The sequence below is a fragment of the Lycium barbarum genome, chromosome 5 (genome assembly GCF_019175385.1).
Source record: "Lycium barbarum isolate Lr01 chromosome 5, ASM1917538v2, whole genome shotgun sequence".
In the NCBI taxonomy this organism is placed as follows: Eukaryota; Viridiplantae; Streptophyta; class Magnoliopsida; order Solanales; family Solanaceae; genus Lycium; species Lycium barbarum.
In genome coordinates this window covers 117,383,971-117,397,036 of record NC_083341.1, presented here as the reverse complement: position 1 = coordinate 117,397,036, position 13,066 = coordinate 117,383,971, and the positions used below count along the sequence as shown (strand labels likewise).

At 45.9% G+C, this 13,066-nt stretch overlaps 2 pseudogenes; one reads left to right on the top strand and one right to left on the bottom strand.

The window, feature by feature from the left end:
* Positions 1-2,923: 2,923 nt before the first annotated feature.
* On the bottom strand, positions 2,924-3,939 carry LOC132639664 (uncharacterized; annotated as a pseudogene).
* Positions 3,030-6,342, top strand: LOC132641223 (NADH dehydrogenase [ubiquinone] iron-sulfur protein 2-like; annotated as a pseudogene).
* Positions 6,343-13,066: the final 6,724 nt, after the last annotated feature.

Here is a 13,066-nt window from a genome sequence, read left to right as displayed (position 1 = left end):
CTTAGAGTCAAGTGGCTTTCAGCCCCTCTCCGCCGTTACGGAGTTCTTCTGCTCTAATCTCCGAAATTGAAGGTCAGCTGACTGAGGAGTTAGTATTGATTCATGCAAAGATGCTCCTTTGAAGCTGGAGTAAGGAATTGTCCACCTCATCACCCCGAAGAGCAGTGGCTCTGTTGTTTTGCACGCCTATAGAGAGAGACTCCAAAAGTACTGACACTCAATCGAAAGAAAGAGCAATTAACAATATGCTTAACTCATGCCCCAGGAATCCCTAGACATAGTGAGAGGGTACGAGCTAATCTTTTACTACAGGGAAAGCTGGTGAAAAGCATAGAGTGTGCGTGCTACGCTGTTGCCCTCCTTCCATCCGCGAAGCTGAGGCGGGAGAAAAAGCGTAATTGCCCGGTGTCATAGGTTACCTTTCTATCTTCCTCCCCCGTAACGTTCCCAAAGCGATCGCTATCCTTTTTTGCTTTCTTCTTGTCTTGCATTTTTATAGAACGACTTTATATCAGGTATAGTTGGTTAGGATGAAGCGTTAGTAGATATAGAAAGTGTGCCGGGGTTACGGCTCGAGTATAGTAGGTCTGGACGCCTAGCATGAAAGAGCCTTCTCTGGTAGCAGCACTATACCTTAGTATATCTCTAGCTTCCAGTCTATATAAAACGTAGTTAGCAGAGGTCAGTCTGTCTGGCCTTTCCTCGCGTAAAGGACTCCTTTTGTATTGGCTCTCTCTCGATAGGTAATTACCGAGGCGAAAGCTGCTCTCTCGGAAGTCAGTTTCCTCGCCACCTTAGTGGGACTAGTCTAAAAAACTTTCCTAAGAACTGCCAAGACTCGGTTTTTTTTCGGGAAGGCCCTTTTAGAATTACGTTTAACGTCCCTTTATTACTTTCCTGATCAGTGCCTCGGGTCGGTAGTTGGGCTCCGGGGCATTACTACCACGGCTACTATCAACCCGAGCCCAAAGAAGGAAAAGAATGGACTAAAGCGAGGAGTTCATTAGCCATACATAGTGTTGGAGGATGGGGGTCAACCTCTTTCATTACCCATGGCCCCACCCCAGTGTGTCACTTGGTTAGCATTTGTAGAACAAAATAAGTAGGGCTGGGTTGGTTTTTCGATAAGGAAAGAGACTGGGGAGGGGGAGTTGGCTGTAATTGAGACAATTCGGATGGACGATATGGATTTTTTCGAGATAGTTAACCACTTTTTTAATCGTGAGAGGTTGGATGTAATTCAGCTCGAACGAAGTGAGAGGGTGACTGAAAAAGAGGCTCGACCTACAGGGAGAGGGAGGGCATTCAGAACCCGCTGGCTCCAGAACAGGGGGCGGCTCCAGAGGCGCTGCCGCAGGTGCCAACACCGACATAAATTGCCCACCCCGCTCCCGATCAAAAAGAGCGTGCAAGACTTCGAAGGGACATTCACACTTTGATTCGTGAGAAACTTCACGAGAACATTGTGAAAGGGGGAAATGGCGGCTGTCCGTGCACTTTCCGGAAATGACGGAAATATTGTCCAGTGCCGGGAAGGCGATAATGTCTTACGATCTGGAGATCTCCGCGGAGACGGATACGGAAACCCTCCGAGATGGGTGGAGAATATAAGGGGGACCTTTATCTCCTAAAGCTACTCATTAGGGAATACCGGACAAATTAGTCTGTCTGCCGCTTTCTTTCATAACAGAGCCGTTATTCCCAACTGGCATAGAATTCTTTCGCGCGGGCGAAGGAGATGCATTTCTGGTACTGGTGGTATTGGACAAGCTCTAAGGGAATAATCTCTTTCTTATTTCTGTATTTCTTTCCCATGATGACTAAGAACAGGCAAAACCAAAATTTCACTTCAAATTTCGGACCTCAACATCCTGCTGCTCATGGTGTTTCACGATCGGTATTGGAAATGAACGGAGAAGTGGTGGAACGTGCGGAACCACATATTAGATTACTCTAGTGCGGCATGAAGCCGCTGATGCCGAGTCGGCTCCTATGCCGCTAGCTATGCCATGCTTGGTGCCCCTCCCCCGGCACGGTGGAGGTTCCGTAGCACATAATGAGCACCGGGCTAAGGGGCAGTTGAGAAACTCAAGTGAACCACCTTACCTTATTCCAACATAGGGATAAAAGGGAGAAGGTTGTGAAGGTGGCCTCATTATCCATACCTCCGGTCGGATGAATGAAGGACCGACCGACTTGGGTTTTCACGAGCGTTGGCAGGTTCTAGATTGCCTGTCAAGGGCACTAGCGCATACCCCGGGGTGATCATCACCACCTGCACCTCACATCTCAGCACAGTGGAACGTGTAACCCGCCTATTGTTCCATTCAACTACATTTGTTCCTTTAATCCATAGCTTAAAAGAACCGCAACAGCGAGGAACAACCCGCCCATACAGCCAGCGGGGAGGATAGCACTACTGGAAAAGACCGTCTAGAGAAAACGCCGCAGGCGCGAAGCGTGGTAGGCCTGCGCCGGGGGAGCATACCATAAGGAGGAAAGGGAGCCCGAACGGTGGAAGAGCCAGGGGAGGCCGGGTCATTTGACGGAAATGGAAGGTTTTTCGCTATTAGAGAAGGCCCTATGGAGTAAAGGGAAGTGGATGAATTCTTGGAAAAAGAGGGAGCGAGCCTATATAAAATTGAAAATGAAATAAAGAAAATTCCATGAATAGATAGAGTCAACGGTACGACAGATAGCGCTGCCTACACGCGAATTAGCTTCCGAGGTTGAGCAGTCTCAATTTCACTACAGGATTTGCGAATGAATGCTGGGCTGGGCCACCTCGAATGGCTTGAGCCGCATGCGGGGAGACCCACACATACAGTTTTTAGGGGGATCTGGTCGAAAACCCAGCCCGCGCCCACCCGACTAGAGGGACAAAGAAATTAATTGAGTACAAAACTTATCTTCTAGCTTTACCTTATTCTGATCGTTCAGAGGGCGATCGCGGGGTCACTGAATGAAGTCCTCCGTTTCTTTCGGAGGTGCTGACCCGCAGCGAGGTAGAGATGACTAAGTGATTTATAGAATATGGCGACGACAACAGCATGTCGTAGAAGGAGATAACAGGTGGAGCCAACGACCCACTAAGACTAACCTATCTACAACTACATCCCCGAGCGGCAGTCAAACGGGGGCGTGAATGCGACATGCCAGCGGAATGATCGGCCGGACAGAGGCTAGGGATGCTTCCTTCCCACCGCGTCCTTCCTTGTGTGTCGGAGATATAAAGTGAGTGCACCGGAAAAGAACGGGAACTGGATCGATCTATTTTATGGTGAAGCATCCGAAGCATAACTGCACACTCACACGATCTTTGCCGAGAGATAGGAGCATTCGGTGGAACCGGTGAACTACACTTGCTTCTGGATAGATGTGTGGGACAGAGGGCTCGTGGTACCTGCTGCCCACCCTTCCTGCTCTGCTTTGAGAACTGTGTGAACGGAGAGTGGGCAGAAGAGAAGGAGGTCCTCATACGGAGTCTCACACTTACTTGAGCAGTGCGGGAGACTGGGTATGTTATAGAAAGGGAAGGCGAAAGCATCGAATGGCGAAGAGAGGTGGCTCGGCAGGGAAGGAATGGGAAATAGTCAAGGATGACTTCTTTGTTGGCGGAACGAAGGGCTAAATAGAAAGAGTGATTCTCTGAGCCGGTATGGATTTCCAACGCCTCGGGAAACTGGTCGAGATAAATGACAACACCTTTTCCCCTCTTCCTTACCGGTAGGGCAATCTTCTCTTATGGCCTTCACCTCCCGCTCGGAAATAGAGAACCAAGCCCCTTTCTGATCCATTCATTTCTGCAAGCAGGGAGGATCCAGAGCGTTGCCGCCTCCTATTCGAGGCCAGATGGCCGCGCCCCACAAGCACCCAACCTACCTTTTGCTCTTCCTTCAGTCTGCCTCCATGAACGCGCCACTTAGGAGCCCTACTCATATTCCAAAGGCGCTACTTAAATTCAAGCGCAAGCCCCCCTTCTATGGCATAACTTCAAAAAGCTATAAACAAAGTACCAAAGTGGTTGCGGGAACAATACACTTTGGTTACCGGCGAAGGCTTCCAAAGGCGACCAGCTGTCCATACTTGTTGTTACCTTACGCTGCCTTTTTTTCCAATATTATTGAATGGCATGGCTTGGGGCTAAGATAACTCAAGTTGGAGAGCCGTGTTATGGGTGACCTTATTGCACGGTTCAGAGAGCACTTGTGTATATGATGCAAGTGAACGTCTACGAAAAAGCTATCGTAAAGTTTCTTTCTTCGTTCCGTCGTTGACCCTATCTATGTTTCTATGATGGCCCAAGAACACGCTCATTCTTCAGCCGTAGAGAGACTTTTGAATTGCGAGGTACCATTACGAGCTCAATATATACGAGTGTTATTCCGTCAAAAAACTCAAATTTCAAATCATTTACTTGCTTTAACTACTCATGCTATGGATGTAGGAGCATCAACTCCGTTCCTGTGGGCTTTTGAGGTGTGGGAGAAATTGTTGGAATTCTATAAAAGAGTCTCGGGAGCCAGGATGCATGCCAGTTTCATACGACCAGGTGGAGTGGCAAAAGATCTTCCTCTTGGCTTATGTATAGATATTAATTCATTCACACAACAATTTGCTTCTCGTATCGACGAATTAGAAGAGATGTAAACCGGCAACCGTATCTGGAAACAACGATTAGTGGATATTGGTACTGCCACTGCACAACAAGCAAAGGATTGGGGATTCAGTGGTGTAATGTTAAGAGGTTTTGGGGTATGCTGGGATTTGCAAAAAGCAGCACCTTACGATGTTCATGACCAATTGTATCGTGACATACCAGTAGGTACCAGAGGAGATCGCTATGATCATTACTGTATTCGTATTGAAGAGATGCGACAAAGTGTTCGGATCATTGTGCAATGTCTTAATCAAATTCCTAGTGGCATGATTAAAGCCGATGATCGTAAGCTATGTCCTCCATCACGATCTCGAATGAAACTATCCATGGAATCGTGCGCCGTGTGAAATGTATGTCATCGCCGTTCTTAACCGAGACTCAAGTTAAGCTCCGTCTCGGAACCTTATGGGGTTAGGAGTAAAGCATCCCGAGGTTGGCGCATCTCGTTGAGCGTGGAGAAGCATTGGGAACCCTCATTTTTTTCTTCGGAGCCATTTATTTTTCTGTCCCCCTGCCCCGGCATAGCGCTTCACTTCCGGTTCTTCGGAAGAATTAACTTACGTCTCCCTTCTTCATTGATTTGGGGGAAAAAGAACCGTCTACCAGTTGGGAAGCTAGACATCAAGTAAGTGGTTTGATGAGGATAACTAAGATGACACGCCGGAGTTGGCTGCTGGCACAACAGGGTGGTGCCTTACCGTACTGCAGCCAGACGCACGCTAGCGTTCGTGGTGGTGCTTCAGGATTCCAATGTACTGCGTCCAAGATTAGAACGAGGTTGCCGGTGGACCACTGCCGTCCCATTCTTGAGTGAGCTGGAGCGCAACCATCTTATCGACTGAACTAGCTAGAAGCTATCGCTTCAGGTCGAAGCACTAAAAGAAAAGGACCGGGAAACGCGTCGGCATAGGAACCACGGGACCCCCTACTAGTAAAGGGAAAATGGACGTGCGCTCCAGCGCACCAGCGGAAAAGGCCCTTTCCCTTTTTGATAATAATAAATAAGGTAAGCTTTATAGCTCCAACCTAGTCAAGGGGCTTTGATGCCCTTTGTATAGGTTGGTTTGCTGGATACGGGATCCTCGTAGTAGGATGGACCAAGATCCAACCGAGAGAGGGCAGTCTTTAGAAACAACAGGTTGGGAAAGCAAGAGAACGCTTCGCCTTTTCTTATCTTCTTCCCGCTCTAGGAGTAGCACAGAAAGAGGGATTAGCATTATTGACCCAATGATAAAGCACTAAGACCTTCCTCATTGGGGCTCCGCGCACTGGGAAAAGGCTGACGCGACGGGAAACTGGTCACTAGTTACAAAGCTCCAATAAGGCATCGAGAGGGCTATCACAGTCAGGTGCGAATTTCTTACCCGAATTTGTAAACTACCCCTATTCCTATTTAGGGAGTTGAGGCGAAAAATGACTTGATGAACCGTTCGCCACGCACCGGCCACTTTCACTTGCTTATCGTAGAGGCTGTAAGTACACAGTGCCCCACAAGTAGGCTGATTTTTCTTGAACGTAGTCCGAGATAACCGTAACCGTGTATATACAGAAATATATCTTCGACGCTGTCATTTCAAAATGTGCGCTTCAACCGCTCTTTCACCTCCCAAAAAGCAAAGTTGGATTGATGAGCGCAGATGAGGAAGCGGGAGCAAGAAAACCAATAATCTCTTTCTTGTCCTTCTACTGAGAAAGCAAACGGTCAGCGCGAAGGTTCAAGACTTAGCCGAGCGTTGGCGAAGCTAGATTCTCATAGCGAGGCGCTTCGAGTTAGTGAAGCGCTGTAGTAGCGCTGAAGCCCTATGTGCTATAATGCTGAGCCAAGGATGCTCCGCCTTCTCTATAGAAGCAGTCAACTGAGTTCTGAATGAATTAGCTCCTTGGTAATGGCTTAATCTATAGATAGAAAGCCCTATGATGGGAAACTATCACGTTAGGTTTGGAGAGAGATGGGACCGGTTATATAATAGGGGAAGCAGATGCAAGCTTTTTCTTTCAATAGCCGGCCAAATGACTACAGGATCATTGGTCTACTCTACCTCAATTCACCATTTCGAACCTTATACATAAGGTTTTTCCGTACCAGCTCCTTCTACCTATACCGCAGTTGAAGCACCTAAAGGAGAATTTGGTGTCTTTCTGGTCAGTAAGGGAAGCAATCGTCCCTACCATCGTAAAATAAGAGCACCTGGCTTTGTCCATTCACAAGGACTCGATTCTATGTCCAAACATCACATGCCAGCAGATGTGGTCACCATCATAGGTACTCAAGATATTGTGTCTGGAGAGGTGGATAGATAGGACTACTAGTTGCTCGATCAGGACTGACGCTTTATTTCCATCCAAAAACCCAATTTATACGCCCCCTTTCTTTATTGTTGGAGATTCTATCCAATTATCAGCCCCGATGCGGAAAAGAGTAAAGAAAGAAGAGTTGAAGACAGCTTAACAGTAAGAGAGAACCCCCTCATCTCGTGGCTAGGAACATATATGTAGATGGGATTGGATTCATAGTGCCAGTTAGGGGTAGGTATAAACCTTCATTCATCTTCTTCGATCTTCCTTGGAATATCCATCATCTTGGTCTCGACCTTGTTGAGCTCTCACTGATCGAAAGTTCCTATTTTGCTGCTTCTTTGATCGTCTCCGACTCCCTAAAAAAGAAGATTGGTGACCTAGATGGTCAATGTCTTTCCTTACCTTAGCTGAGCCTTATGTCCCTTCAACATTCCTATTCATCTTGCCTTGTCTTGGGCACCACAGTGGACTGATTATCCTTTACATAATATCTACTCTAAAGATTAAGAGGATAGAGGGTCTCCCTTCCATAGATTCGATTGGGATTGATTCTCAGGATCGAGCCCTTATCAGAGGTGTGCCTACCGACACCTGTCAAAGTCTTCGGCTTGCACGACGTCTCCTTCCATTTGCTCCAGCTATGAAAGAAAAGAATGGGCGCAACCCTTTATTCTCTTCTACCGCTCTTTGTTTACATCTGGCCTTCCCGAACTACTACACGGGGGGAGTCAGATCTTGGAGTAAGCTCCTTTCCATGGGCAATCTACTCAAGAGTTTAGGCCCCTGATTCGGTCTATGTCTGGGCTGCTGCCGTACTCAAAGCCGAGGGGCTCCAAAAGTGGATACGATCGGCCTCAGAGCAGAGGGAAGGCAACTTGGGATTCTAGGCAAAGTGTTTTTTTTTGTATATAGGCCTTCGTATAGGATAGGATTTTCATTACTCCAGCCAAAGATAGAAAAGAAAAGAGCTCTCTCTTTTTTCCAGGCTTCTTTTTATTTTAAAGGCATATAGTGCGTTCTCGCTTTCAAGGGGAATTCAAGTCAAAATCTAGTACAAGGAGGAAGCGAAAGGCTAGCTACCAGGTACGAAACAGAGTATGACTATAATAAATCATAGAGCAGTGGGGAGAATGCCCATCCCATTAGATATCATTTGAGCTTCCCCTTTCCTAAGATCCTGGACGTGGTACTGACGCATGAACTTGGTTACTGGTTTGATCGCTTTGTTGGCAAGTCAAGTAAGGAAAGGTCTGTTCATTTGTCCAGAAATATGTTTTCGGCCTATCTATCGATTGAACAAGGGGCTGGGCTCTTGTTGACAGACATAAGAAGTGGGATTCAGAATTGGGGAAGAGCAGCTCTACTCATACTTCTGCTTATGGAAAGACATAAGAAGCACCCTATAAAACATGCAAGATCTCTTAGTAAGCCCTAGTTGGCATATCAGGTGCCATTGAACACAGTCCAGGGAAAGTATCTATCTATAGTGATAGTGATCCATCGCCTTGACTTGAGTCTCCACCACATCTATTTCTTGCTCGCTTGTAGCGGTTGGTTAGGCTAGGCCGGTTAGAACCTCTCTGCAGTTATCGATTCTGATTGAACTAGGGAAGATCGGTATTGCTGGGGGAAATTGTTCTTCCTCAGCTGGCTTGTTAACCATGGTCTCTTGAAGGTTTCATTCTTTTACCAGCTCTCCCAGCCAACAACCTGCTAACCCTAAGCTTGCAAGCACCTTGGTCACATCTAAGTCCCTATTCAATTGTTCTATTTGGGACGGAAAGAAAACGATCTGCCTTTTGCGGGAAGAATCGCTCGAAAGCACGGGATGGGCCTTCCCTTCCTTTACGTCATCCACCACCCTGTCTTATCCACTCTCCCCAAATCTCTTCTCGTAATTTGAAGAAGAAAGATAAGGAAATCCAATTAGAGATAAGCTACCCATGAGCATCATGGCATAGGTAAAAGGGAATGAGGAGGCAAGCCCCCCCATCTTGTTCTTTTTTTCTCCTTGAGTCAGATGAATTGAGGGTTCCAAACCTTCCAAAAGTGATAGGTATGTGTTCTTTCTTGGCACTCTCTTAGACTGTCTATCCCTTTATACCTGGGTAAAAAGCCAGAAAGAATGTAGCTTCATTGATATGGTTCAGTAAATAGGAATCCCAGTAATACAGTAAACATTGGAAGAACTTAGGAATATGGGTCCATATAGGAATGACGAAAGGGCATGATAGGCTAGTTTGATTCCAAGCCAAGCAGCAGGGCATGATCAGTCTTATCGGGCGGGGAATTGCGTTCGCTAATAGAGCTTCCTACGATCGCACCCTAGGAGAGTGCAAATGGCAAGTTGAATGGTCTGGTTCCACTTAGTAGCCCAAATCCGCGTACCCCCTTTAACACGCAAGTACGATTTAGCTACTAAGCTTCGAAACAACCCATAGGCTTACTTCGAAGTAGGAGCTTGAACTCAAGTATTAGAATGAGTCTTATTAGGTTTTCCCTGGGGGAAGGCTCCCCCCAACCCCCGTGAGCCCCGTCCTGCCCTACCTTGAACTAGAACTCGGAAACCAGGACACATAACTATAAGAGAGTAGCTGCTAAAACAAGCTCCCTAAGGTCGCACCTAAGATTCGAAGGAATCGCTTGAGAACTAACTGCATACCTGAAGTTGGCTTGTGTGCGCATAGCCTTATCTTATCTTTGAATACTTCCTTTAGGCGGCTAGAAAGATGTTATTTGTGTGGTCCGTTCTAGTGACAGCATTTCCATTCTATTGTATTTATGTAGGAGCCATTATTTTTGCTTATTTCGCTGGATTGGTACACTTTCTTTTCTAAAAACCCTTCTCTCATAGATCGTTACATTTCAGGCCATTTACGATCGTTTAAAGGGCCTTATATTATAAAGTCTAAAGAAAGTCAAGATTGTTCTTGTCGAGAAAAGCCTACTTACTTGCTCTTGCTGCTTTTAATTGTTGAGCAAGTCGGTCTAGCTTCTTACTCTTTCACCTTTCAAAGAAGTCAAAATAGAAAGGGGTAGGAAAGATCCCGTCTACCTTGTTCAATTTGCGGATCTCCTTCATTAGCTTTGAGTTCGTTGTTGTTATTCTGGTTCTCCTTTAAAAGGGGTCGTGGGGGAAAACCCCAGCCCCCATACATGCATTAAGCGACGACGGCTCAAACGAAGCAAACCATTTCTCATAAGAGAATAGAAAATCACAAGAAAGATTTGCTAAAAAGTGAATAGAAAAGAGGCGGTCGAGAAGGAATGAGTGGAAACTATGTTGATTGAGTGCAATTTTCAAATTAGGAAAGATTAGACAGAATCCTACCAATCTAAATCAAAGTTTCCAACAGTGAAAGGCTGCCCCTGTCGGCGGGTTTCTTAGGTCCATGTAGTCCAAATCTCAGCTTAGGAAAGAAGAGAAGTCCAAGTTGACTTTTTGCGAAAGGGAAAATGGCTTTCTGTTAGAGAGTGATCGAGAGAAATTTTCAGTTGGGAGCCATTCTTTTGCATCTAGGAGACATTGTTGTTATGTTTTCCAGTTATGAGCCATTGTTGTGTGGTCCCTTTTGAGCGGTTCCTTCTTTTCTTTTTTCGATGATTTAAAGGTGACAACTCTTTTCACCAAGGAATTGGGGCTTAAAGCTATGAGCTATAACACATACGCAAGAAGGAAGAATGCTTTAATGGACGGGTACGCTAAGGAAGGGGAGTCGCTTGCTTGTTTGGTGTGTTTGGAACCGGGTTGTTTAAAGCTACCCTTTCTTGAAGAAAGAGAACCTGGGCCCAGGTCTTGGTGTATTTTGACATGATTCTCAATACGCTCTCTAAACTAGGAAAGTCAGTAAGGAGAGGTCGGACAAAGAAAGCTCTACTTTGGGTAGCTGGGTGCATCAAATTCTTTCTTTTACAAGAGAGGGGACAATATGCTTATTGGAGCTTGGGCTACTCGACCGATAGGAATAGGGGCTTGTTTCCACAACTGAAAGAGAATCTGAAGCAGAATCGGAAACAGAATAAGATTGAGGAGCGGGGTAAAACCATTCTCAGAAGGAGCAGGTTTAGTGGATGGGAATGGCATTTCTGGGAATGCAATCTAGGGTGAAGGAGCAAAAGAAGCTAACTCGAATGAAGAATCTTTCCGAGGAGTGACCCCAAGTAGAAGTTAGAGAAGGAATTGATCCTTTCCTGAAGGATATAGGACTTAGGACACAAACTAAATGATCGAACTGATGAATCTCAGTCTAGGTGGAGTTTACCAGCACATAGGTAGACTAAGTTCCTGAAAAAAGGAGTCTCTGACTTCCACTTAGCTATTCTCTGAGCTTGCTTTCCAGTCTATCTTCAAAAGTAGAGAAGGTTTAGCAGTCAGTAAGAAACTCCTCAATCAAGATGAATGAGACCTTTCATGGAAGTCTTAGTTGGACTCTACACCGCTATGCACCTTACATCGATCTAGATGATAACAAGGCCTTTCTTCCTCATGAAGAAGGAGTAGAGACCTAGCTTTCATCTGTCTGTTTAAATGTAATGCTATACCTTTTGTCCTTGAGAATCTGCTGGGTATAGCGGGAAAGAGTTTGACGATCTAGTTACATATCACATAAGATGGGTACTCCCGATATTGTCTTGGGAATTCTCAGTATATATAGTAGCGTACTGGACTCCATCTACATAAGTAGAAGCATTCAAGAATCACTTGACAGTTCTTATTTCCATTTTCCGACTCTCATCTTGTTAACTGACTTAACCGCAATACTTATCCAAAGACAGGACAAGTTGAAAGAGCTTCGGTAGTTACACTTTCTGTCTCGCGTAAGAAATAGACTTTAGAGTGCCATACAAAGAACCTTAGATAAGGGGATTTCTCCCATTGACTGAAGTTCAGAGTCAACCTTCCACACAAGGCAATCTTCTGATAGAGGGGAAGAGGCAGAGCACAACCGATTCTGTGGCACAAGATGCGCTGGTATTGCAAAGGCAGGAATGAGTTCACAACGTTCGAATAAGCTACTCGACCGACTAAAGCTAAAAGGAGAAAGGGAGATGACTCTAGTTGTTGAGTACCCTGAGGAAGGTACCAGATCGACTTCTAGTTGTAGCGGATCTTACTTACATCGGTTCTAGCGCTTTCTCTTGATTCTATTTTGGAAAGATCTTTGCTTGCTCTGAGGAATGCCCGGTTTAACCAGAATCATCTCGTTAGCTTTTAGAGTCATCCCGGGATCTTTGGCTTATGCCATGTGCTCCAAACTTGAACTCAACTTCCTTTCACCAACATCCGCTTCTCACTCAAGAAACTGGTGAAAGTTCTTTCCTTTTGCTGCAGCTTTCACAGTCCCACTCCTCCTCAGACCAGACTGGGCTGCATTGCCGTACCTTCATACCTTCGCCCCGATGTCCTGTCTTAAGGTTCCCCCGAGCTACTTTATTAAAGCAGACTTTTGCTCATCGTCTGCGTCTTTAGTCGAAAGCTAGTTCTTTTATGATTCCTTCTCTCACTTCTTGAAGACTTCTTTTTCATTCAATAGTGCCTCTTCTATAAGAGAAGGAGCTTTCTTCACCCCTATGTACGGCAGGCCCTTCTTCAAGAGTGCCCTTTCCCCAGCCTCCAATCGTCTCAGAAGAGAAGACTAAGCTCAGACGAATTGCAGTCCGCCCCGGCCCCTCCTTAGTTACTTTGGTCAGGAAAGGGAATAGGGCAATAAATAGAGCTTCGGCTCAGAATTAGACCTTCTGTAGACGGAACTTCAGACTTCTGGATAGGCCTGAGAAAGCCTAGACCAAAGGTGCCTAATAGCCTAGCCAGACTCATCGGGTAGGGAATCCCATCCTCAGCGAAGCCAGTAAGCAAGCCCAAGTCCACGCAAGAAGGCCCGCTGGATCTATCCAAATTCAAAGCCCATCAAAGACTCTCCTACATGAAAGGATCTGAGTCCATCCAAATGATATTAAGCAAAATCCTATTCTGGAAAGAATGGCAAAGTAAGGGATTGTTGTCAGCTCAGAGATTTCATATATCTCTCACATGTGATTCATCCTAACAACTATCGATTAGGTTTAAAACGTGCCCCTACACATGAAAAAAATGAATTAAAAGGGAAA